This window comes from Moschus berezovskii, chromosome 13 (genome assembly GCF_049115385.1).
Source record: "Moschus berezovskii isolate FMDL1 chromosome 13, NW_MosBer_1.0, whole genome shotgun sequence".
Classification (NCBI taxonomy): Eukaryota; Metazoa; Chordata; class Mammalia; order Artiodactyla; family Moschidae; genus Moschus; species Moschus berezovskii.
Genome location: NC_142472.1, coordinates 25,006,390 through 25,032,662, shown reverse-complemented (window position 1 = coordinate 25,032,662; position 26,273 = coordinate 25,006,390).

The following is a 26,273-nucleotide window of genomic DNA, read 5'->3' as shown; positions in this document are numbered from 1 at the left end:
TAGAAAAGGCAGAGGCACCAGAGATCAAATTGCCAACATCCCCTATATCATGGAGAAAGCAAGAAAGTTCCAGAAAAACATCTATTTCTGCTTCATTGACTATGCCAAAGCCTTTGACTGTGTGGATCACAACAAACTGTGGAAAATTCTGAAAGAGATGGGAATACCAGACAACCTGACCTGCTTCTTGAGAAACCTGTATGCAAGTCAGGAAGCAACAGTCAGAACTGTAAATGGAACAACAGATTGGTTCCAAATAGGAAAAGGAGTACGTCAAGGCTGTATATTGTCACCCTGGTTATTTAACTTATATGTAGAGTACATCATGAGGAACGCTGGGCTGGAAGAAGCACAAGCTGGAATCAAGATTGCTGGGAGAAATATCAGCCATGAACAAGGAGATCACAAATGATGCTTTTCAAGTGGTTAATAAACATTTGAAAATATCTTCAAACCTAGTATTCATCAAGGAAATACAAACTAAAAACTAGTAATGTTATATATACTTAAAAAATAAATAAATACAGATAAAAAAGTGACTAGTGATAGGTGTTCAGTTCAGTTCAGTCGCTCAGTCTGATAGGTGTAAATTGTTATAAAAACTTTGGAAGTCCTTTTGGCAGTATATACTGAAAACATACTTAAGTATAACTTGTCACTCAACAATTTCACTCCCAGGGCAACAAAACATGTATACCTAGGTATGTGTAGCAGAATCACTCATAATAGAAAAACAACTGGAAACAACATAGATGCTTAGCAGTAAATTAAATATATAAATTTATTACTAGGTGGTGGAATGTTTACATTGCAATAAAATGATATAACACTTGCTACACCCACACCATGGATAAATCTCACAAGCATAACACTGAAAAAAATGTCAAGTACACAGCTCATACTGAGTGGTTTCATTTATATAAATTTAAATAACAGGCAAGTATAGTTATGGGTTAAACTTTGGAGTAGAGTTTGCCTATGAAGAGCACAGTGATTAGCAACTGGGAGAACTTCTGCAGGGGGCTATCTGTCTGCTGGACAGTTTGTATAACCCATTGAGCTCTCCGCTTGTGAGGATGTGTACTGTTTTTACACATGACCCCACATCAATAAAACAGTTAACAAAACAAAGACAAAAATGCATCATTTGCCAATACAAAAATGACCTCATAGTTAAGACGGCAGCTTCCGGATGCACCATGTCTTGACTTGCACCCAGGCTATCCCAGGTCCAATATGGAAATCAGGAAAAGCTTACTGCCCTACCTCTTCACCTTTGTTTCACCATCTGTAAATTGAGGATAATGTAATTCCTATTAGTTTTGAAGGTTAAATGAGCTAATACATGTAAAGTCACTGAACAGTACCCAGCACATATAAAGCTCTGATTAAACGTAGACTATTTATTGTGTTGATTAAGATTCAACTCTAAAATGAATAAGAATTATTAAGTTTATCTTTGTAAGAAAACTGAGATTTCTTCCTCAACTGGGTCCATTAGAAAATGGAGACTGAAGGAGGGATACTGCTCATAGCATTGACAGTCTTAGAAAACATTATTAAAAATAAGGGCCAGTAAAACACTTTTCTTTTTTTTTTTTATTGGAGGCTAATTATTTTACAATATTATATTGGTTGGTTTTGCCATACATTGACATGAATCCGCCCTGGGTGTACGAGTTCCCCTTCCTGAACCTCCCTCCCACCTCCCTCCTCCCCTTATCCTCCCTCTGGGTCATCCCCGCACACCAGCCCCGAGTATCCTGTATCGTGTAGAACCTGGACTGGTGAGTCGTTTCACATATGACAACAGACATGTTTCAATGCCATTCTCCCGTATCATCCCACCCTCACCCTCTCCCACAGAGTCCAAAAGACTGTCTGTACATCTATGTCTCTTTTGCTGTCTCGTATACAGGGTTATCATTTGCATCTTTCTAAATTCCATATATATGCATTAATATACTGTTTGGTGTTTTTCTTCCTGGCTTACTTCACTCTGTGTAATAGGCTCCAGTTTCATCCACCTCATTAGAACTGATTCAAATGCATTCTTTTTAATGGCTGAGTAATACTCCATTGTGTATATGTACCAAAGCTTTATTATCCATTCGTCTGCAGATGGACATCTAGGTTGCTTCCATGTCCTGGCTATTATAAACAGTGCTACGATGAACATTGCAGTACATGTGTCTCTTTCAATTCTGGTTTCCTTGGTGTGTATGCCCAGGAGTGCGATTGCTGGATCATATGGCAGTTCTATTTTCCGTATTTTAAGGAATCTCCACACTGTTCTCTATAGTGGCTGTACTTGTTTGCATTCCCACCAACAGTGTAAGAGGGTTCCTTTCTCTCCACACCCTCTCCAACATTTATTGCATGTAGACTTTTGGATAGCAGCCATTCTGACTGGTGTGAAGTGGTATCTCATTGTGGTTTTGATTTGCATTTCCCTGATTACGAGAGATGTTGAGCATTTTTTCATGTGTTTGTTAGCCATCTGTATGTCTTCTTTGGAGAAATATCTGTTTAGTTCTTTGGCCCATTTTTTGATTGGGCCATTTATTTTTCTGGAATTGAGCTGCAGGAGCTGCTTGTATATTTTGGAGATTAATTCTTTGTCAGTTGTTTCATTTGCTATTATTTTCTCCCATTCTGAAGGCTATCTTTTCACCTTATAGTTTCTTTTGCTGTGCAGAAGCTTTTGATTTTAATTAGGTCCCATTCATTTATTTTTGCTTTTATTTCCAATATTCTGGGAGGTGGGTCTTGGAGGATCCTGCTGTGATTTATGTTGGAGAGTGTTTTGCCTATGTTCTCCTCTAGGAGTTTTATAGTTTCTGGTCTTACATTGAGATCTTTAATCCATTTTGAGTTTATTTTTGGGTATGGTGTTAGGAAGTGTTCTAGTTTCATTCTTTTACAAGTGGCTGACCAGTTTTCCCAGCACCACTTGTTAAAGAGACTGTCTTTTCTCCATTTTATATTCTTGCCTCCTTTGTCAAAGATAAGGTGTCCATAGGTGCGTGGATTTATCTCTGGGCTTTTCTATTTTGTTCCATTGATCTATATTTCTGACTTTATGCCAGTACCATACTGTCTTGATGACTGTGGCTTTGTAGTGGAGCCTAAAGTCTGGCAGGTTAATTCCCCCAGTTCCATTTTTCTTCCTCAAGATTGCTTTGGATATTCGAGGTTTTTTTGTATTTCTATACAAATTGTGAGATTATGTGTTCTAGTTCTGTGAAAAATATCGTTGGTAGCTTGATACTGATTGCATTGAATGTATAAATTACTTTGGGTAGTATACTCATTTTCACAATATTTAATGCTCCAATCCATGAACATGCTATATTTCTCCATCTATCAGTGTCCTCTTTGATTACTTTCACCAGTGTTTTATAACTTTCTATGTACAAGTCTTTTGTTTCTTTAGGTAGATATATTATATTCCTAAGTATTTAATTCTTTTCATTGCAACAGTGAATGGAATAGTTTTCTTAATTTCTCTTTCTATTTTCTCATTATTAGTGTATAGGAATGCAAGGGATTTCTGAGTGTTGATTTTATATCCTGCAACTTTACTGTATTCATTGATTAGCTTTAGTAGGGGTCACACAGAGTTGGACATGACTGAAGTGACTTAGCAGCAGCAGCAGTAGTTTTCTGGTAGAGTCTTTAGGGTTTTCTGTGTAGAGGATCATGTCATCAGCGAACAGTGAAAGCTTTACTTCTTCTTTTCCAATTTGTATTCCTTTTATGTCTTTTTCTGCTCTGATTGCTGTGGCCAAAACTTCCAGAACTATGTTGAATAGTAGTGGTGAGAGTGGGCACCGTTGTCTTGTTCCTGACTTTCGGGGAAATGCTTTCAGTTTTTCACCATTGAGGATAATGTTTGCTGTGGGTTTGTCATATATAGCTTTTATTATGTTGAGGTATGTTCCTTCTATGCCAAAGCCTTTGACTGTGTGGATCACAATAAACTGTGGAACATTCTGAAAGAGATGGGAATCCCAGACCACCTGACCTGCCTCTTGAGAAACCTGTATGCAGGTCAGGAAGCAACAGTTAGAACTGGACATGGAACAACAGACTGGTTCCAAATAGGAAAAGGTGTACGTTAAGGTTGTATATTGTCACCCTGCTTACTTAACTTATATGCAGAGTACATCATGAGGAACGCTGGGCTGGAAGAAGCACAAGCTGGAATCAAGATTGCTGGGGGAAATATCAATAACCTCAGATATGCAGATGACACTACCCTTATGGCAGAAAGTGAAGAGAAACTCAAAAGCCTCTTGATGAAAGTGAAAGAGGGGAGTGAAAATGTTGGCTTGAAGCTCAACATTCAGAAAACAAAGATTATGGCATCTGGTCCCATCACTTCATGGGAAATAGATGGAAAAACAGTGGAAACAGTGTCAGACTTTATATTTTTGGGTTCCAAAATCACTGCAGATGCTAATTGCAGCCATGAAATTAAAAGACGCTTGCTCCTTGGAAGGAAAGTTGTGACCAACCTTGATAGTATATTAAAAAGCAGAGACATTACTTTGCCAACCAAGGTCCGTCTAGTCAAGGCTATGGTTTTTCCCGTGGTCATGTATGGATGTGAGAGTTGGACTGTGAAGAAAGCTGATCACCGAAGAATCGATGCTTTTGAACTGTGGTGTTGGAGAAGACTCTTGAGAGTCCCTTATACTGCAAGGAGATCCAACCAGTCTATTTTAAAGGAGATCAATCCTGGATGTTCATTGGAGGGACTGATGCTAAAGCTGAAACTGCAATACTTTGGCCACCTCATGCGACGAGTTGACTCACTGGAAAAGACTCTGATGCTGGGAAAGGTTGGGGGCGGGAGGAGAAGGGGACAACAGAGAATGAGATGCTGGATGGCATCACCGACTCTGTGGACGTGGGTTTGAGTGTACTCCGGGAGTTGGTGATGGACAGGGAGGCCTGGCGTGCTGTGATTCATGGGGTCGCGGAGAGTCAGACACGACTGAGCGACTGAACTGACTGACTGATCTTCCTTCTATTCCCACCTTCTGGAGGGTTTTTTATCATAAATGGATGTTGAATTTCGTCAAAGGCTTTCTCTGCATCTATTGAGATAATCATATGATTTTTATTTTTCAGTTTGTTAATGTGGTGTATTAAGTTGATTGATTTGTGGATATTGAAGAATCCTTGCATTCCTGGGATAAAGCCCACTTGGTCATGATGTATGATCTTCTTAATGTGTTGTTGGATTCTGATTGCTAGAATATTGTTAAGGATTTTTGCATCTCTGTTCATCAGTGATATTGGCCTGTAGTTTTCTTTTTTTGTGGGATCTTTACCAGGTTTTGGGATTAGGGTGATGGTGGCCTCATAGAATGAGTTTGGAAGTTTCCCTTCCTCAGCAATTTTCTGGAAGAGTTTGAGTAGAATAGGTGTTAGCCCTTCTCTAAATTTTTTGGTAGAATTCAGCTGTGAAGCAGTCTGGACCTGGGCTTTTGTTTGCTGGAAGATTTTTTTATTGCACCTTCTACTTCTTTGCTTGTGATGGGTATGTTTCTTCCTGGTTCAGTTTTGGAAAGTTGTACTTTTCCAAGAATTTGTCCATTTATTCCAAGTTGTCCATTTTATTGCCATATAATTGCTGATAGCATTCTCTAATGATCCTTTGTATTTCTGTGTTGTGGGTTGTGATCTCTCCATTTTCATTTCTAATTTTATTGATTTGGTTCTTTTCCCTTTGTTTCTTCATGAGTCTGGCTAGTGGTTTGTCAATTTTATTTTCCCTCTCAAAGAATCAGCTTTTGGCTTTGTTGATTTTTTGCTATGGTCTCTTTTGTTTCTTTTGCATTTATTTCTGCCCTAATTTTAAGATTTCTTTCCTTCTACTAACCATGAGGTTTTCATTTCTTCCTTTTCTACTTTCTTTAGGTGTAGAGTTAGGTTATTTAGTTGACTTTTTTCTTGTTTCTTGAGGTGTGCCTGTATTGCTTTGAACCTTCCCCTTGCTGCTGCTGATGCTAAGTCACTTCAGTCGTGTCCGACTCTGTGTGATCCCATAGACGGAAGCCCACCAGGCTCCCCCATCCCTTGGATTTTCCAGGCAAGAACACTGGAGTGGGTTGCCATTTCCTTCTCCAATGTGTGAAAGTGAAAAGTGAAAGTGAAGTCGCTCAGTCGTGTCCAACCCTTAGCGACCCCATGGACTACAGCCAACCAGGCTCCTCCATCCATGGGATTTTCTAGGCAATAGTACTGGAGTGGCTTGCCATTGCCTTCTCCGAACCTTCCCCTTAGCACTGCTTTTACAGTGTCCCAGAGGTTTGGGTTTGTCGTGTTTTCATTTTCATTCATTTCTATGCATATTTTAATTTCTCTCTTGATTTCTTCTACGATTTGTTTGTTATTCAGCAGCGTGTTGTTCAGCCTCCATATGTTGGCATTTTTAATAGTTTTTCTCCTGTAATTGAGATCTAATCTTACTGCATTTTGGTCAGAAAAAATGCTTGGAATGATTTCAATTTTTTGAATTTACTAGGGCTAGATTTATGGCCCAGGATGTGATCTATCCTAGAAAATGTTCCATGTGCACTTGAGAAAAAGGTGAAATTCATTGTTTTAGGGTGAAATGTCCTATAGATACCTATTAGGTCTAACTGGTCTATTGTATTGTTTAAAGTTTGTGTTTCTTTGTTAATTTTCTGTTTAATTGGTCTGTCCATAGGTGTGAGTGGGGTATTAAAGTCTCCCACTATTATTGCGTTGTTGTTAATTTCCCCTTTCATACTTGTTAGTAATTGTCTTACATATTGCGGTGCTCCTATGTTGGGTGCATAAATATTTATAATTGTTATATCTTCTTCTTGGATTGATCCTTTGATCATTATGTAGTTTCCTTCTTTGTCTCTTTTCACAGCCTTTGTTTTAAAGTTTATTTTATCTGATATGAGTATTGCTACTTCTGCTGTCTTTTGCTATCTTTTTCCAGCCCTTCACTTTCAGTCTGTAGGTGTTCCTCGTTTTGAGGTGGGTCTCTTGTAGACAACGTATATGAGACCAGCCAGCCTTTGTCTTTTGGTTGGAGCATTCAACCCATTTACGTTTAAGGTGATTATTGATAAGTATGATCCCATTGCCATTTTCTTTATTGTTTTGGGTTCGAGTTTATACACCCTTTCTGTGTTTCCTGTCTAGAGAAGATCCTTTAGCATTTGTTGGAGAGCTGGTTTTGTGATGCTGAATTCTCTCAGCTTTTGCTTGTCTGTAAAGCTTTTGATTTCTCCTTCATATTTGAATGAGATCCTTGCTGGGTACAGTAATCTGGGCTGTAGGTTATTTTCTTTCATCACTTTAAGTATGTCTTGCCATTCCCTCCTGGCCTGAAGAGTTTCACTTTTCCTACTCTTATGGGCAAGAGGGTGAAAATGGGATAAACATATCAAAAGTTAGAGTCACTGTGGTGGCCATTTGATTCACCCCTTCAGAGTCCTTGAGAACAACCCCAAATCAGGTGTTTTGACTTCATGGACATGAGCTCTGTACAGTGTCATAGGCTCCAAAAGTTGTTTTAAGATTCTGCTGTTGATAACATTCTTCAGACTCCTCATAATTTTTGAACAAGTGAACAAGTGGCACTGAATTTTCCCTTAGCATGTGGTTCTGCAAGTTATAAAACTGGTCCTTCCCAGAAATGTTCTGTCAAGTGCATAATCTTTATCATATTTATAGATTTGTTTGAGGGAATTTCTATGGGTGTTAAGAGTATCCAGAGTTAGGAAAAAAAAGAGGTTCCGTTTTCTGCCTATTGGGCCATGACTTGCCACCCTATTCACACACACCTGTAAAGAATCCTAGGGCTCTTGAAAGACTATGAATGCTCTTGAATACCTTTGCTCTTTCTGGGAGATTGATTCTAATCTCCCTGAGAAAGCTGTGGAACTTCCTTACAAGTAGCTGACAATTAAAGAAGACTGCATTCTGAATACAGATCTCAGGGGTAGCAAGTACAGAGACCATATCTATTCAACATATTTATTTGATAGATATGTTTACTTTTGTGAAAGATTGCTATAATATGAAAAGTGAGAAATAGCTTGAATATTTCTTTCATAATAGGTTCCAGATAATTGGAACTGACTCTATAACAAGCCCTGTTTATTTTTAAAGGAATATTTCATCAATTATGTTGACATCATAAGGACACAATGGAAATCTACAAGTTCACAAAAAGTTAAGGTCTAAAGAACTGCTGACATTTTGAAATTATACAGAGAAGTTTAAAATCTAAAAGATAACTTATTGATTTCTCTTATAAAAACTGAAATTTGTTCATGATTGTATAAATATATTACTGCTTGAATTTTTGCCATTTGTACTGAAAACTCTAATGAGCCTAAATGTAAAATTCATTAATAAGTCAAAGTTGCCTTAAAACTGACTTAATTTTACTTACCAATTTTATTCCAACACATTTTCCATCCTGTACATTTACAATAGTTAAGATTTTGAGAACAAATTGTGACTAGACTGATTTATTTTAAAAATGGATAATATTTTGTTGCAAATGTAAAAACTCAATTGAGCCCAATTTATTTTCACCTAAAACAGGCATAACACAATACCTGCACAACAAAGATTTCTTTGATTGTTGAGGATGTGTGTGTTTGTATGTGTCCATATATCTATGTGACGTGGAAGGACATGAATAAAGCGTGTTGAATAGAATTTCTCTGAAAAACTTTAAGTTTCCCAAAGAGCAAAATTAACATGGAATAAAATGAGTGTCGATCACAATAAACTGTGGAACATTCTGAAAGAGATGGGAATCCCAGACCACCTGACCTGCCTCTTGAGAAACCTGTATGCAGGTCAGGAAGCAACAGTTAGAACTGGACATGGAACAACAGACTGGTTCCAAATAGGAAAAGGTGTACGTCAAGGTTGTATATTGTCACCCTGCTTACTTAACTTATATGCAGAGTACATCATGAGGAACGCTGGGCTGGAAGAAGCACAAGCTGGAATCAAGATTGCAGGGAGAAATATCAATAACCTCAGATATGCAGATGACACCACCCTTATGGCAGAAAGTGAAGGGGAACTCAAAAGCCTCTTGATGAAAGTGAAAGAGGAGAGTGAAAATGTTGGCTTGAAGCTCAACATTCAGAAAACAAAGATCATGGCATCTGGTCCCATCACTTCATGGGAAATAGATGGAAAAACAGTGGAAACAGTGTCAGACTTTATTTTTGGGGGCTCCAAAATCACTGCAGATGCTGATTGCAGCCATGAAATTAAAAGACGCTTACTCCTTGGAAGGAAAGTTATGACCAACCTAGATAGTATATTAAAAAGCAGAGACATTACTCTGCTAACAAAGGTCTGTCTAGTCAAGGCTATGGTTTTTCCCGTGGTCATGTATGGATGTGAGAGTTGGACTGTGAAGAAGGCTGATCGCCGAAGAATCGATGCTTTTGAACTGTGATGTTGGAGAAGACTCTTGAGAGTCCCTTATACTGCAAGGAGATCCAACCAGTCCATTCTAAAGGAGATCAATCCTGGATGTTCATTGGAGGGACTGATGCTAAAGCTGAAACTGCAATACTTTGGCCACCTCATGCGACAAGTTGACTCACTGGAAAAGACTCTGATGCTGGGAAAGGTTGGGGGCGGGAGGAGAAGGGGACGACGGAGAATGAGATGGCTGGATGGCATCACCGACTCTGTGGACATGAGTTTGAGTGTACTCCGGGAGTTGGTGATGGACAGGGAGGCCTGGCTTGCTGTGATTCATGGGGTCACGGAGAGTCGGACACGACTGAGCGACTGAACTGAACTGAACTGAACTGAAAATGAGTGTTTTCACATACAGAAAGGAAATAAATATGGAATTAATCAATTTAGCAGTTATGGCAGTGATGATAACTACTATATCTAGTCTCAGCTAAAACTAAGAAACAAAATACTGACATGTTGATGGAAAAAGAGCAATGTGGCCAAGATTTGACTTTAAACAAAACTCCAAAGCAATGTACTTTATTGGTTTAGTAGAGCTTACAATTATTACCATTGTCTAACACTTTTCCCTCTAATTTCTAGATATATTTAGACAAATCTTTATGTGAGTTTCTCCAGCCTATTTGAATAAAAATTTTCAAGTTTGTAGAATAGGTGTGAGTTAACAAAACTAAAGGCACAACCTTTTAAACTGATAAGGAGGGCTAAAGGATATATAATTATTCAACATTTGGAATCAACAATACTTAAAAAAGACAACCAATTGTATGCAAAATCTGGAGGAGATAATTGATTTTTTAGAAAGCAGTCATGTAAATTGCTTGCAAATTACCTGGCCTAAATGAGTTTTATTCTAGGCAAAAGTTTTTACTCCCATTCATAAACTCATCTACTCTTTCCAAATTCTAAGAGCATTACTGAACTAGAGAAATTACTTATGAAAAAACATCATATAGAATGAAGCAAATCAGAAGGAGAAAAACAAATATCATATGTTAACACATACATGTGGAATCTGAAAAAAAAAATTGTGTAGACAATCTTATTTCCACAGCAGAAATAGAGAAACAGACATAGAAAGCAAATGTATGGCTATCAAGGGAGGAGGGGACAAGTGGGGTGAATTGGGAGATTGCGACTGACATATATATGTATATACACACACACACACACACACTAATGACACTACATATGTAATTGAACCTAATGTATAGCACAGACAACTCTACTTAGTGCTCTGTGGTGACCTGAATGGGAAGGAAATAAAAAACGAGGGGATGTGTGAATACGTATAGCTGATTCACTTTGCTGTACAGTAGAAATTAATACCACATTGTAAAGGATCTGCCTGCAATGCAGGAGACCGCAGCTTCATTCCTGCGTCAGGATGATCCCCTGGAGAAGGGATATGCTACCCCTTCCAGTGTTCTTGGGCTTCCCTCATGGCTTAGACTATAAAGAATCCACCTGCAATGCTTGAGACCTGGGTTCAATCCCTGGGTTGGGAAGATACCCTGGAGGAGGGAACCTCAGAATTCTGGAGGATAGAAGTCTGACATCAAGGTGTTAGAAGAGCTGTTTTTTTCTGAAAATGCCTAGAGAGAATCTGTTCCATGACCCACTCCTACCAGCAAAACTTGGTGTTTCTTGGCTTTTAAATTCATCACTCCACTCTGTCTCTGTCATCACGTGGCATTCTCAAGTTCTGTGTCTCTGTGTCTTCCTCTCTTTTTATAAGGACACCAGTCATACTGGATTTATACCACCCTTCATAAAAGAAGCAGAAGATATTAAGAAGAGGTGGCAACAATACACAGAAGAACTTTACAAAACAGATCTTAATGACCTAGATGACCATGATGGTGTGATCACTCACCTAGAGCCGGACATCCTGGAACGTGAAGTCAAGAGGGCCTAAGGAAGCATCAATATGAACAATGCTAGTGGAGATGATGGAATTCCAGTTGAGCTATTTCAAATCCTAAAATATGATGCTGTGAAAGTGCTGCACTCAATATGCCAGCACATTTGGAAAACTCAGTGGTGGCCACAGGACTGGAAAAGGTAAGTTTTCATTCTAATTCCAAAAAAAGGCAATGCCAAAGACTGTTCAAACTACTGCACAATCGCAGTCATCTCATGCACTAGCAAAGTAATGCTCAAAATTCTCCAAGCCACTCTTTAATGGTATGTGAACTTCCAGATGCTCAAGCTGTATTTAGAAAGGCAGAGGAACCAGAAAAGGAAGAGCGTTCCAGAAAATCATCTACTTCTGTTTTACTGACTATGCCAAAGCCTTTGACTGTGTGGATCACAACAAACTGGGAAAAATTCTTCAAGAGATAGGATACCAGACCACCTGACCTGCCTCCTGAGAAATCTGTATGCAGGTCAAGAAGAAACAGTTAGAACTCGGCAGGGAACAACAGGCTGGTTCCAAATCAGGAAAGGAGTATGTCAAAGCTCTATATTTTCACCCTGCTTTTTAAACTTATATGCAGAGTACATCATGAGAAATGCTGGGATGGATGAAGCACAAGCTGGAATCAAGATTTCTGGAAGAAATATCAGTAACCTCAGATATGCAGATGACACCACCCTTATGACAGAAAGCGAAGAAGAACTAAGGAACCTCTTGATGAAAGTAAAAGAGGAGAGTGAAAAGTTGGCTTAAAACTCAACATTCAGAACACTAAGATCATGGCGTCTGGTCCCATCACTTCACGGCAAATAGATGGGGAAAGAATGGAAAGAGTGACAGACTTTTTTCTTGGGCTCCAAAATCACTGAAGATGGTGATTGCAAACATGAAATTAAAAGATACTTGCTCCTTGGAAGAAAAGCTATGACCAACCAGACAGCATACTAAAAAGAAGAGACATTGCTTTGCTAACAAACATCCATCTAATCAGAGCTATGGTTTTCCAGTACTCATGCATGGATGTGACTGTTGGACTACAAGAAAGCTGAGCACCAAATAATTGATGCCTTTGAACTGTGATGTTGGAGAAGACTCTTAAGAGTCCCTTGAACTGTAAGGAGATCCAACCAGTCCATTTAAAGGAAATCAGTCCTGAATATTCATTGGAAAGACTGATGCTGAAGCTGAAACACCAATATTTTGGCCATCGGATGTGAAGAACTGACTCATTTTAAAAGACAGCGGTGCTGGGAGAGATTGAATGTGGGAGGGCAAGGGGATGACAGAGGATGAGATGGTTGGATGGCATCACTGACTCAATGGACTTGAGTTTGAGTAGGCTCCGGCATTTGGAGATGGACAGGAAAGCCTGGCGTGCTGAATTCCATGTGGTTGCAAACAGTTGGACACGACCGATCGACTGAACCGAACTGAAATCTGGTATGACTTCTTCATCTGATATATCTACAAAAATCCTATTGGCATACAAGTTTACATTTAGGCTATGGGGATTAGGATTTCTGCATATACTTTTTTTTTCAATTTGAGGATAATTTCTCTACAATATTGTTTTGGTTTCTTTTGTATAATCAGCTGTAAGCATACATATAACCTCTCTTTAAGCATACATATACCCTCCTTCTTAAGCCTCTCTCCCACCCCATCCCTCCAGGTCATCACAGTGCACCAGGCTGTTATACAGAACCTTGTGTTAAAAAGCAACTTCCCAGCAGCCATTTATTTTACACACGTGTTTTTGATATATACAAAGAGTACCATGACACTATGCTTTAATCATCTAAAACAACAAAATAAGAGCTAACACATGAGAACTTATTAAACCTCAGAAACTTCTCTGAACACCCTGTACATAAAATATTCCTTACCCCAACTATGGAAAATTGATACTATTATGAAAACCCATATATTACAGGTGGTAAAGTACTACATAAAGATGCTTATTGCCTAATATCACAGAAATGATCATTACACACTTGGCTGTGGCCTTAATATCTTCATCATATAATCACTCCAATTTATAAATACCATTATGTGTATGCTTATAAATAATGTAAAGTATAGCCAAATATTTTTCTAAGTATAAAGTATATCTAAAATTCAAATGCAATATTAAGTTTTACATTATTCCTTTTTTGATTTATTTTCTGTCATCACTCCTCCTAAATAACTATTTGCTTAGACCAACCTCAATATGAGGGCATGTTTTCTATACCAGATGTATAATGACTTGGAAAAGTTTTTGTCTGGTGACAACTAGTTTAAAATTTTAAGGACATGTGAATAAAAATTTTTGAGTCAGAAGCAAACCAAATATATGCAGTTGTGTGTTTGTACATGTGTGTGATTGTGAAAATAGGGGACAGTGTCCCAAACCCAATTAAGAAGGCATAAAATGAAAAACCCAAAGTGAACAGGAAGGTAATATATATCAATTTATGTAATAGGGACATGGATGGCCAGAAATTCAATCTATCACACATATCAAAAGTGAAGCTTCTTCTAGAATACATAAAAAATCTGAATGCACCAACAGAAGAGATTACGTTCTTAGAATCCACAGACAGGAAAGGAAATACTTAAAATTGTATGTCGCCCGGATTTGAAATGAAATTGGATTCCTTCAGTAACTGACCAAGGTGCTGTCAAATCCGAATCAGCAAACAATACATCGTGCACTTCAAAAGAGGGATCTCTCAACTAATGAATAAAAATGTCTCATTTCAACCAAAATATGAGAAGATATTTTGATACAAGACTGTTCTCTCCTTGCCATTCTGTCTCATTTCTGGTGATAGCCAATTCCTTTGTCATCATCTAAGGATCAGAATCACTAGAGAATATTAAGAAAACACTTTTGAGCAGCCTGCATTAAGAGTATAGCTTATTGTTTCTTCTCAAAAAACCAATGAAAATATGAATATAGCTTTCTAATTCTTAATGCAAAATTCTAAGGGTTTACAACTGTCATAAAAGTCTCTGTGTTTTCAGTCAGGCTTCAAATTTTTCCTATTTTTCCTGAAGGACATTACATTGTAGTAGCTTTTCTCCTCAACAGCTTTTATCTCAAGAACCAAGATCATGAGTGGGATTAATCTTGTCTGAAAACAGAGTAGATCATACTAAGGTTGAAATAGGAAGCAGCCATAGGCATTCTGACTTAGTGCCTTTGTACTAAAGCAAACTGGATAATCTTTGTAGAATTCTTCCCCTGGAAGGATATTGGTTTTTGATTATTTTTGTAGGTTGACGTTATAGATCATGAGTTTGGAAAAAAAATATATATATTTAAAAATGTAAACCTAGAATTAGTCAATGCATTTTCTGCCATAATTGGTGCTTTTTCTTTCTTTCCTTCTTTCTTTTTCTGTTTTTCTAGTCTCTGAGATTCTCTTATTCTGCAAAAATTTCCTCAGGGTTCATTTTAAAGTTATTTTTTAGATAAACCAGCTAGTCATGTGTACTAGAAAGCCACCAAAATGCTCTGGGTTCTCAAGCTCTGAATATCTATTCCCTTTGAAATATGTGTAATTAAAAAGAAATATATCTTGAGTAATGTCAGAAGATAAAGTCCAAACAACAGGGAGACAGGCTTGGGGCTGCACTGAGACTTATTTGTGCTTTTATCAAATAATTAGATACCTTGCATGGATCCATGATCATTTTGAAAAATAAAATACAACTTGGGTTCAAAGTGCATACATGAGGATCATTTATTAGCAGTTGTGCAACTTGTATTTAAAACTGCTTAGCTTTGATGACTCATAAACAAAATTATGTGAAAAGGGAAAATAATTGAAATACTTAGAACTAACAGCCACTCAGTGAGAGGTGATTAATCCTATTTTAGAAGGAAAAAATAAAAAAGAATCTCAGAACTGAAGGTCACCTCCAGGCATAGCTATGCTTATCTACTTGGAGCAGATTTTTTAAATCCTATATTTAAGGATATCTGTGATAGATATCTCATACCTTTCTTTTGAAATGTAGCCTTCTCTTTAGTCAACTGTCCATTCAATAGCATCTGCTTAGGTCTAAATTTCTCCAATATTATACATAAGAGTCACCTGAGAAGTCTATAAGTATTGCAGATCACCAAGACCCAATCGCAGAATCCTGCTTGATTTAGTGGTTTAGGAGGATGAAGTTAGAGACATTATAACAACTCCCAAGTGATAAGTGGATTGTGGACAATATTTTGGGAAACAATGCGTCAATTAACTCAAATGCCTTATAATGACCTTCCAAATTCCTGACTCTGGAATCTAGCCATAATAAATATCCAATGTTCTTTACCACCCGTACAGGTATAATTATATTGTAAAGATAAGGGAACCTGTGACACCAGTCAGGAGAATATTAAACCTCTCAGATTAACAAAAGTGTTGATTTAGCTTCAGGGAAGATTTGCTCTTTGTCCTTATCTTTTGGTTGTAAGTTTCCATTTGTTTCATTTCTATGATCAATTCTATTGTATTATATTTCTAGTGTAAATATTAAGTCTCTTACTAACTTACTAAGAAGATCTAGTCTTTCTTGAACTTTAGTTCTCTCTTTTTCTAATGGTATATTGACTCTCTCATATGGTCAAATTTGTTCTTGAACCACTCAACTATTGGCAGATCCTTTACCGTCAATTCTCAGTTGTACAATATTGATCACCTTTGAGCCTACAAGTTCACACATTAGCATATACCAGGACTCCAAAAGTGTCCTTGCTTCAAAATGAAATGATTTCTAACTGTTAGCATTACAAAGCCCCAGCATGCCATTTATGTGTAATACATGTGCACAGTACCTCTGTTCAGTCGCTCAGTCGTGTCCGACTTTTTGCGACCACGTGGACTGTAGCCTACCAGGCTTCTCCGTCCATGGGATTCTCCAGGCAAGAATACTGGAGTGGGTTACCATTTCCTTCTCCAGGGGATTCTACTGTAGCTTATTTTAAATTATTCTTCAAATCATTGGAATATATATAAAGTCAGATGATTTAATATCATACAGTTTGACTTGAGAAATGGGTTTTATTGGGAAAATTTGGGGGCCAAGATTAAGTAATAGATAGTCATCTCAAAGAGGCATGCATTCAGTGGAAGAGGTTCTCTCTTCATACCATTGTTCTTCTTGCTTATGGGCAAGGCAAGAAAGCAACCTTGTCTGTCAGAAAATTAAACAGATGGATGAACCAATTTACAGGGCAGGAATAGAGATGCAGATTTAGAGAATGGACACGTGGACCTGGGGTTGGGAGGGGAGAGTGGGATGAGTTTGGAGATTAGCACTGACGTATACACACTTTGCTTGTTGGTGTTTAGATGCTAAAGTGAAGTGAAGTCGCTCAGTCGTGTCCGACACTTTGTGACCCCATGGACTACAGCCTACCAGGCTCCTCCCTCCATGGGATTCTCCAGGCAAGAGTACTAGAGTGGGGTGCCATTTCCTTCTCCAGGGGATCTTCCCGACCCAGGGATCGAACCCGGGTCTCCCACACTGCAGGCAGACTCTCTACCCTCTGAGCCACCAGGGAAGCCCTTAGATGCTAAGTTCTATCCAATTCTTTGTGACGCCATGGACTGTGGCCCACCAGGCTCCTCTGTCAATGGGATTTCCCAGGCAAGAATACTGAAGTGGCTTGCCATTTCTTCCTCCAGCAGGATCTTCACAACCCAAGGATTAACCTTGCATCTCCTGCATTGGCAGGCAGGTTCTTTTACTGCTGAGCCATCAGGGAAGCCATATATATATATATAAAATTACCACGTGTCAAATAGCTAGCTAATGGGAACCTGCTGTATAGTAAAGGGAGCTCAGTTCAGTGCTCTGCAATAACCTAGGTGGGTAGCATGAGGGGTGGGGATAAAGGTCCAAGACGCAGGGGATATATGTGTCATACATATACATATAGCTGATTCACTTCATTGTATAGCAGAAATTAATACAACATTGCAAAGCAATTATAATCCAATTTTTTAAAGAGACAATTTCTTGACACTAAGCTTTTAGTTATTTCTGGACTTGTTGAGAAAAATCTAGCTGCCAGAATTTGAAGAATTTGAGGTGAATGAGAGGTGAGTGACAAAACTTTCTGCAACACAGGAAAAAGTCATATATTCCCTTAGACTGGAGGAAAGCTACCTGACTTATTAAGGAAAGGGAGTAGCTACTGATCTTAGTTAGCTGTCTCTCCAGATAAACAAAAATTACCTACCATGGTCATTTAACACAATTCAGTATGCTTAGTTTTACTTATGTTTCTACACACTGTCTTCTAATGACTGTGGTTTCAACCACAATTTCCACCTTATATATAAGGGGAGTTGGAATAAGAAATTTTACTAAGTTGCAGTATTTGTGATACAATGGACTATTCATTGCATTATCTAAATCTAAAGTAAATAAATATATAGCCACTGTTTTTCAACCAAATATTCAATAAACACAGAACTTTTACAGTGTGCCAATGAAAACCACCTTGTTTATAATCCTTTTGGAAACAGTGAAATAAATAAAGAATTAAGAGGCAAATATTTACCTTCTGGATTGAGTTTACACATTATAAACTGAAAACTATCTGACTTTTAAAAATTTTAACTTACTTTATTTTGTTAATAATGTGGACAATTTGGATTTTATGTTCTCTAGATTATTTAAAGCATTAAAATTGTATGTCCCCAAGTTTATGTGTTAATGTAACCCCCCTAAATTAACTATGTCTGTTATTAAATGATATTTTTCACCATAGCTTTCACTACTGTGATATACCTTCAGAATAAATATGTTTCCAATTGCCATAAGGGGAAACTGTTTCTGGTACATGTTTGTATACGGCCCTACCCTATTGAGTATTCTAGTTTTCAGTTACAATTCTTTCTAAATTTGTTTATTTTGCTAGCAGCTGTTTGCCCATTTTGAAACACTTTGCATGTCTTCTTTCTTATTCCATCTCTGTATTGAGATTAATAGCAGCTGACTGTTGTCCTCCTCTTTAATATTTCACATGATTGAGCCAGCTAATATCACCCATTTTCCTATTCTTCTGGAGGCTAAACAATCTCAACTGATTGAGATGTTATGGACCATTCTATTTGACTAATTTGTCCATTTAAATTTGCTCTTTTCCTCAGGAAAAAAGTATGAATTAATATTCTAATGAGGATTTCTTAATGTAAATTTTTTGAATGGGATTACGTCCAGGATGAAACAAACCACTTGAAGTATTTTTGTTTGTTTGTTTTTTAGATCCTTGTTGGCTATCCATTTTAAATACAGCAGTGTGTATATCAATCCTAAACTCCTAATCTAACCCCCTACCTTCCCTCCTGGTAGCCATAAATTTGTCTCTAAGTCTGTGAGTCTGTTTCTGTTTTGTAAATGAGTTTATTTGTGTCATTCTTTTTTTAGATTTCACATGCAAGTGATATCATGATACTGTCTTTCTCTAAATATTTAAAATAGAGGGGATTCAAAAGGAATAAATAATTAGTTTAATAGATGATGGAACAGCTTCGGCAACAGACATAATGATATAACTGGAGCCCAGAGGACATGCCAACCAGGCAAAAACTGTCATCACAGAGATTTGCTTAGCAATCTCCTAGATATTAAGATAACAGACAGAAATGACAAGAATCTGCTAGACAGAAAGGAGAGAGAAATGACCAGCCCCTCTGATCCTTTATCCTTGGATACCCTGCTGCATTTCACTTTGGACAAGCCTAGGCAAAAATCAGTTGTCATGGGCCTCAGGCAATGGGCAACATTACCTGTGAAGGTCTTTTCCCTGATAATGTTAAACAGAACAGGTAATAGGGCATAAGTGCCTGAGGGCAAAAGTGTCACACCTGTTAATTAGAGTACACATATTTCAGCATGTATATTACCACACTGCTATAAACATTAGTGGATAATATTGATGGCAATAATTATTCGATATGTAGAAACCTAAAACCAGAACTCATATCAGAATTTTTAAAAGTACATTTTTAAAATTTTGATATTTAACAATTGGATATGAGTAGAGTTAGCCAACGGAAAAGGCAATGGCAAGCCACTCCAGTACTCTTGCCTAGAAAATCCCATGGATGGAGGAGCCTGGTAGGCTGCAGTCCATGGGGTCGCTAAGGGTCGGACACGACTGAGTGACTTCACTTTCACTTTTCACTTTCACACATTGGAGAAGGAAATGGCAACCCACTCCAGTGTTCTTGCCTGGAGAAATCCAGGGAAGGGGGAGCCTGGTGGGCTTCCATCTATGGGATCACACAGAGTCGGACACGACTGAAGCGACTTAGCAGTAGCAGCAGCAGCAGCAGATTTAGCCAACAGCAATATTCAATTAATATAAAGTATTGGGAGGAGATAGGAAAATCTGAATTAAATATTCACATGTAATTGTAGACCATCAGTTCGGTTCAGTTCAGTTCAGTCACTCAGTCGTGTCTGACTCTTTGTGACCCCATGAATCACAGCACACCAGGCCTCCCTGTCCATCACCAACTCCTGGAGTTTACCCAAACTCATGTCCATCAAGTTGGTGATGCCACCCAGCCATCTCATTCTCTGTCGTCCCCTTCTCCTCCTGCCCCCAATCCCTCCCAGCATCAGGGTCTTTTCCAATGAGTCAACTCTTCACATGAGGTGGCCAAAGTATTGGAGTTTCAGCTTCAACATCAATCCTTCCAATGAACACCCAGAATTGATCTATTTTAGGATGGACTGGTTGGATCTCCTTGCAGTCCAAGGGACTCTCAAGAGTCTTCTCCAACACCACAGTTCAAAAGCATCAATTCTTTGAACCTCAGCTTTCTTCACAGTCCAACTCTCACATCCATACATGACCATTGGAAAAACCATAGCCTTGACTAGATGGACCTTGGTTGGCAAAGTAATGTCTCTGCTTTTTAATATGCTATCTAGGTTGGTCATAACTTTCCTTCCAAGGAGTAAGCCTCTTTTAATTTCATGGGTGCAATCAGCATCTGCAGTGATTTTGGAGCCCCAAAAATAAAGTCAGCAACTGTTTTCACTGTTTCCCCATCTATTTGCCATGAAGTGTTAAGACTGGATGCCATGATCTTTGTTTTCTGAATGTTGAGCTTTAAGCCAACTTTTTCCACTCTCCTCTTTCACTTTCATCAAGAGGCTTTTGAGTTCCTCTTCACTTTCTGCCATAAGGGTGGTGTTATCTGCATATCTGAGGTTATTGATATTTCTCCCAGAATCTTGATTCCAGCTTGTGCTTCTTCCAGCCCAACATTTCTCATGATGTACTCTGCATATGAGTTAAATAAGCAGGGTGACAATGTACAGCCTTGATGTACTCCGTTTCCTATTTGGAACCAGTCTGTTTTTCCATGTCTAGTTCGAACTGCTGCTTCCTGACCTGCATATAGGTTTCTCAAGAGGGAGGTCAGTTGGACTTGTAGTCCCATCTCTTTCAGAAATTTCCACAGTTTCTTGTGATCCACACAGTCAAAGACTTTGGCATAGTCAATAAAGCAGATATAGATGTTTTTCTGGAATTCTCTTGCTTTTTCCATGATCCAGAGGATGTTGGCAATTTTGATCTCTGGTTCTTCTACCTTTTCTAAAACAAGTTTGAGCATCTGGAAGTTCAAGATCCTTCAAAAGTCTGTCAAATCAATAGCTGATAGCAGTGGTAAATGATGAAAGGCAAAATCAGAGAAGCTGATCTGTGAAAGGCTGAGCTAAAAATGGATTTTTATTCAGGAAAACTGCTATAAAATTAATGGTTAAAACATGCATAATATTATATGATGGAAATATAAAATTTGAGCTTGGAAATCTTTAATGATGACAAACATCAGTAGAGGACCCCATAGAACTTTGAGGTGTAGGATTTGAACAGCTTCAATCTTTCACTACCCTCTCAACATATTTTTAAATTACTATTTAGTTTTTCTATGGATGCACTTTAACTTTGCTTATTTCTGAGAATTCTTTTTAAATTAAGCTTGGGAATGCATTTGATTTATCGATTGAATTAAAGTAACTTGACATGTGTGCATCATTGAGTCTTTCTCTCAAAGAACAGAGCTGTAAGTCCCTAGAGCTTAAGACACTGAGAGTTGCAGAGTAAAGTATTTGAGAGAAGAGAGCTGCAAAGAGAGAAAATCAGAGATCTTCAGGGGGTCCCCCAGTAGTGGAAACTGTCCAAGGCCAATGTATTAGTGTTCTAGGGTTGCCATGCAAAATGATACAGAACGGATGGCTTAGAAAAGAGGATTTATTTTATCACAGTTCTAGAAGATAGAGACATCACTTTGCCAACAAAGGTTTGTATAGTCAAAGTTATAATTTTTCCCGGAGTCAAGTATGGATGTGATGGTTGGACTAATAAAGAAGGTTGAGCACTGAAGAATTGATGATTTTGAACTGTGGTGCTGGAGAAGACTCTTGAGAGTCCCTTGATAGCAAGGGGATCAAACCAGTCCATCCTAAAGGAAATCAACCCTGTATATTCATGGAAGGACTGATGCCGAAGCTGAACTTCCAATACTTTGGCCACCTGATGGAAACAGCTGACTCATTGGAAAGGACTCTGAGGCCAGGAAAGATTGAGGGCAGGAGGAAAAGGGGGCTACAGAGGATGAGCTACTTGGACAGCATCATCAACTCAATAGACTTGAGTTTGAGCAAACTCTGGGAGATGGTAAATGACAGGGAAGCCTGGCATGCTGCAGTTCATAGGGTCGCAAAGACTTGGACAACCTTGAGTGAACAACAACAGAAACGAGAAGTCCAATATCAAAATGTCAGTAGCTTTGGTTTCCCTACAGAGCTCTCTGCTTGGTTTGAAGATGCTCTTTTCTCACTTTACCCACATGTAGCCTTTTCTCCACTCAAATGTATCCGTTGTGTTTCCTCTTCTTCTATAAGATCAAAATCATATTGAATCAGAGCACCACCCTTTCAGTTCAGTTCAGTTCAGTCGTTCAGTCATGTCCGAATCTTTGTGACAACATGGACTGCAGCACACCAGGCCTTCCTGTCCATCACCAACTCCCCGAGTTTACTCAACCTCATGTCCATTGAGTCAGTGATGCCATCCAACCATCTTGTCCTCTGTCATCCCCTTCTCCTCCCACCTTCAATTTTTCCCAGCATCAGGGACTTTTCAAATAAGTCAGTTCTTCATGTCAGGTGGTGAAATTATTGGAGTTTCAGCTTCAGCATCAGTCCTTCCAATGAATATTTTGGACTGATTTCCTTTAGGATTGACTGGATGGATCTCCTTGCAGTCCAAGGGATCTCAAGAGTCTTCTCCAACACCACAGTTCAAAAGCATCAGTTCTTTGGGACTCAGTATTCTTTGTAGTCCGATTCTCACATCCATACATGACTACTGGAAAACCCACAGCTCTGACTAGAAGGACTTTTGTTGGAAAAGTAAAGTCTCTGCTTTTTAACGTTCTGTCTCGGTTGGTCATAACTTTGCTTCCAAGGAGCATGTGTCTTAATGTCATGGCTGCAGTCACCATCTGCAGTGATTTTGGAGCCCAATAAAATAAAAATCTGTCACTGTTTCCATTGTGTCCTCATGATCTATTTACCACGAAGTGATGGGACTAACTGCCATGATCTTAAGTTTTCTGAATGTGGAGTTTTAAGCCAACTTTTTCACTCTCCTCTTTTAATTTCATCAAGAGGCTCTTTAGTTCTCTTAGCTTTCAGCCATAAGGGTAGTGGCATCTGCATATCTGAGGTTATTGATATCTCTCCCAGCAATTTTGATTCCACCTTGTGCTTCATCCAGTCCAGCATTTCTCATGACATACTCTGCCTGTAAGTTAAATAGGCAGGGGGGCAATATACAACCTTGACATACTCATTTCCCGATATGGAACCAGTGTGTTGTTCCATATCCAGGTCTAACTGTTGCTTCTTGAGGTGCATACAGATTTCTCAGGAGGTAGGGCAGGTGGTCTGCTTTCCCATTTCTTGAGGAATCTTCCACAGTTTGCTGTGATCCATACAGTCAAAGGCTTTGGCAAAGTCAATAAAGAAGAAATAGATATTCCTCTGGAGCTCTCTTCCTTTTTTAATAATCCAATGAATTTGGCACTGTGACTTGTGATCACTGGTTTCTCTGCCTTTTCTAAGTCCAGCTTGAACATCTGGAAGTTCTTGGTTCCCATACTGCTGAAACCTGGCTTGGAGAATTTTGAGCATTACTTTGGTAGCATGGCAGATGTGTGCAGTTACGTGGTAGTCTGAGCATTCTTTGGCATTACTTTCTTTGGGATTGGAATGAAAACTCACCTTTTCCAGTCCTGTGGCCACTGCTGATTTTTCCAAATTTGCTGGCATATTGAGTACAGCACTTTCACTGCATCATCTTTTAGGAGTTGAACTAGCTCAACTGAAATTCCATCACCTCCACTAGCTTTGTTCTTAGTGATGCTTCCTAAGGCTCACTTGACTTCACATTCCAGGATGCTTCACATTCTATGTGAGTGATCACACCATCATGATTATCTGGGTCGTGAAGATCTTTTTTGGATAGTTCTTCTGTGTAGCCTTGCCACCTCTTCTTAATATCTTCTGCTTCTCTTAGGTCCATACCACTTCTGTCCTTTATTGTGCCCATCTTTGTATGAAAATTTCCTTGGTATCTCTAATTTTCTTGAAAAGATCTCTAGTCTTTCCCATTCTATTGTTTCCTTCTATTTCTTTGCATTGATCGCTGAGAAGGGTTTCTTATCTCTCCTTGCTATTCTTTGGAACTCTGCATTCAAGTGGGTATATCTTTCCTGTTCTCCTTTGCCTTTCACTTCTCTTCTTTTCATTGCTATTTGTAAATCCTCCTTAGACAACCATTTTGCCTTTTGGCATTTCTTTTTCTTGGATATGATCTTGATCACTGCCTCCTGTACAATGTCATGAATCTCTGTCCATAGTTCTTCAGGCACTCTATCAGATCTAATCCCTTGAATTTATTTGTTACTTCTACTGTATAATCATCAGGGATTTGATTTAGGTCATACCTGAATGATCTAATGGTTTTCCTGCTTTCTTCAATTTAAGTCTGAATTTGGCGATAAGGAGTTCATGATCTGAGTCTCAGTCAGCTCTCAGCCTTGTTTTTGCTGACTCTTTAGAGCTTCCCCATCTTTGGTTGCAAAGAATATAATCAATCTGATTTCCATATTGACCATCTGGTGATGTCCATGTGTAGAGTCTTCTCTTGTGTTGTTGGAAGAGGGTGTTTGCCATGACTATCATGTTCCCTTGGCAAAACTCTATTAGCCTTTGCCCTGCTTCATTTTGTACTCCAAGGTCAAGTTTTCCTGTTATTTCACGTATTTCATGACTTTTGCATTCCAGTCCCCTAAAACGAAAAGAACATCTTTTTTTGGTGTTAGTTCTAGAAGGTCTTGTAGGTCTTCAGAGAGCCTTTCAACTTCAGCTTCCTCAGCATTACTTTTCGGGGCATAGACTTGGATTACTGTGATTTTGAATCGTTTGCCTTGGAAATGAACAGAGATAATTCTGTCACTTTTGAGATTACATCCAAGTACTGCATTTCAGACTCTTTTATTGACTATGATGGCTACTCCATTTCTTCTAAGGGATTCTTGCCCACAGTAGTAAATATACTAGTCATCTGAGTTAAATTCACCCATTCCACTCCATTTTAGTTTGCTGATTCCTAGAATGTCGATGTTCACTCTTGCCATCTCCTGTTTGACCACTTCCAATTTGCCTTGATTCATGGACCTAACATTCCAGGTTCCTATGCAATATTTCTCTTTACAGCATTGGACTTTACTTCCATCACCAATCACATCCACAACTGGGTGTTGTTTTTACTTTGGCTCTGTCTCTTCATTCTTTCTGGAGTTATTTCTCCACTGATCTCCAGTAGCATATTGGGCACCTACCAACCTGGGGAGTTCATCTTTCAGTTTCCTATCTTTTTGCCTTTTCATCCTGTTCATGAGATTCTCAAGGCAAGAATACTGAAGTGGATTGCCATTCCCTTCTCCAATGGACCATGTTTTCTCAGAATTCTTCACCATGACCCATCAGTCTTGAGTGGCCCTACAAGGCATGGCTCATAGTTCCATTGAGTTAGACAAGGCTGTGTTCCATGTGATCAGATTGGTTAGTTTTCTTCGATTTTGATTTTCATTCTGTGCCCTCTTATGGAGAATGATATGAGGCTTATGGAAACTTCCTTATGCGAGAGACTAACTGAGGGGGGAACTGGATCTTGTTCTGATAGGTGGGGTCATGCTCAGTAAATATTTAATCTAATTTTCTGTGAAGGGCCCCATCCTTAAGACCTCATTAACATTAATCTCAAAAGGCCCTAAAGGCAAAACTAGTTCTATTGTGGATTAGTAATTCAGTACAGGAAGTTTGAGAGGATACAATTCAGTGCATAGCAGTCTGGAAAAGAAGCCTCCAGAAAGTGGAGAAGAGACCATGGATCACACAAGATCAGAAGTAGTTCATATCTTTAATAGCCACAGTGCATAATCTTCTAGTTCATAGTATCAGATATAATATTCAGAAAGGCCTTTCCTCATTAGTGAGACAAAATGGCCTCAGAAAATAAAGACTCAAACTAAGTGAAATGTTATAGAATTTAGTTTAAATAACACACTAGAATAAGGTTCCAAATATGTATTGGGATATAATATATCTAGCATCTTCAAAGCAAAAATTGAAGATTCTCTGGTGGCTCAGCCAGTAAGGAATCTGCCAATAATGCAAATTCAATCCCTGGGACATAGCTATCCACTCCAGTATTCTTGTAGGAGAATTCTATGGACAAAGGAGCCTGGCAGGC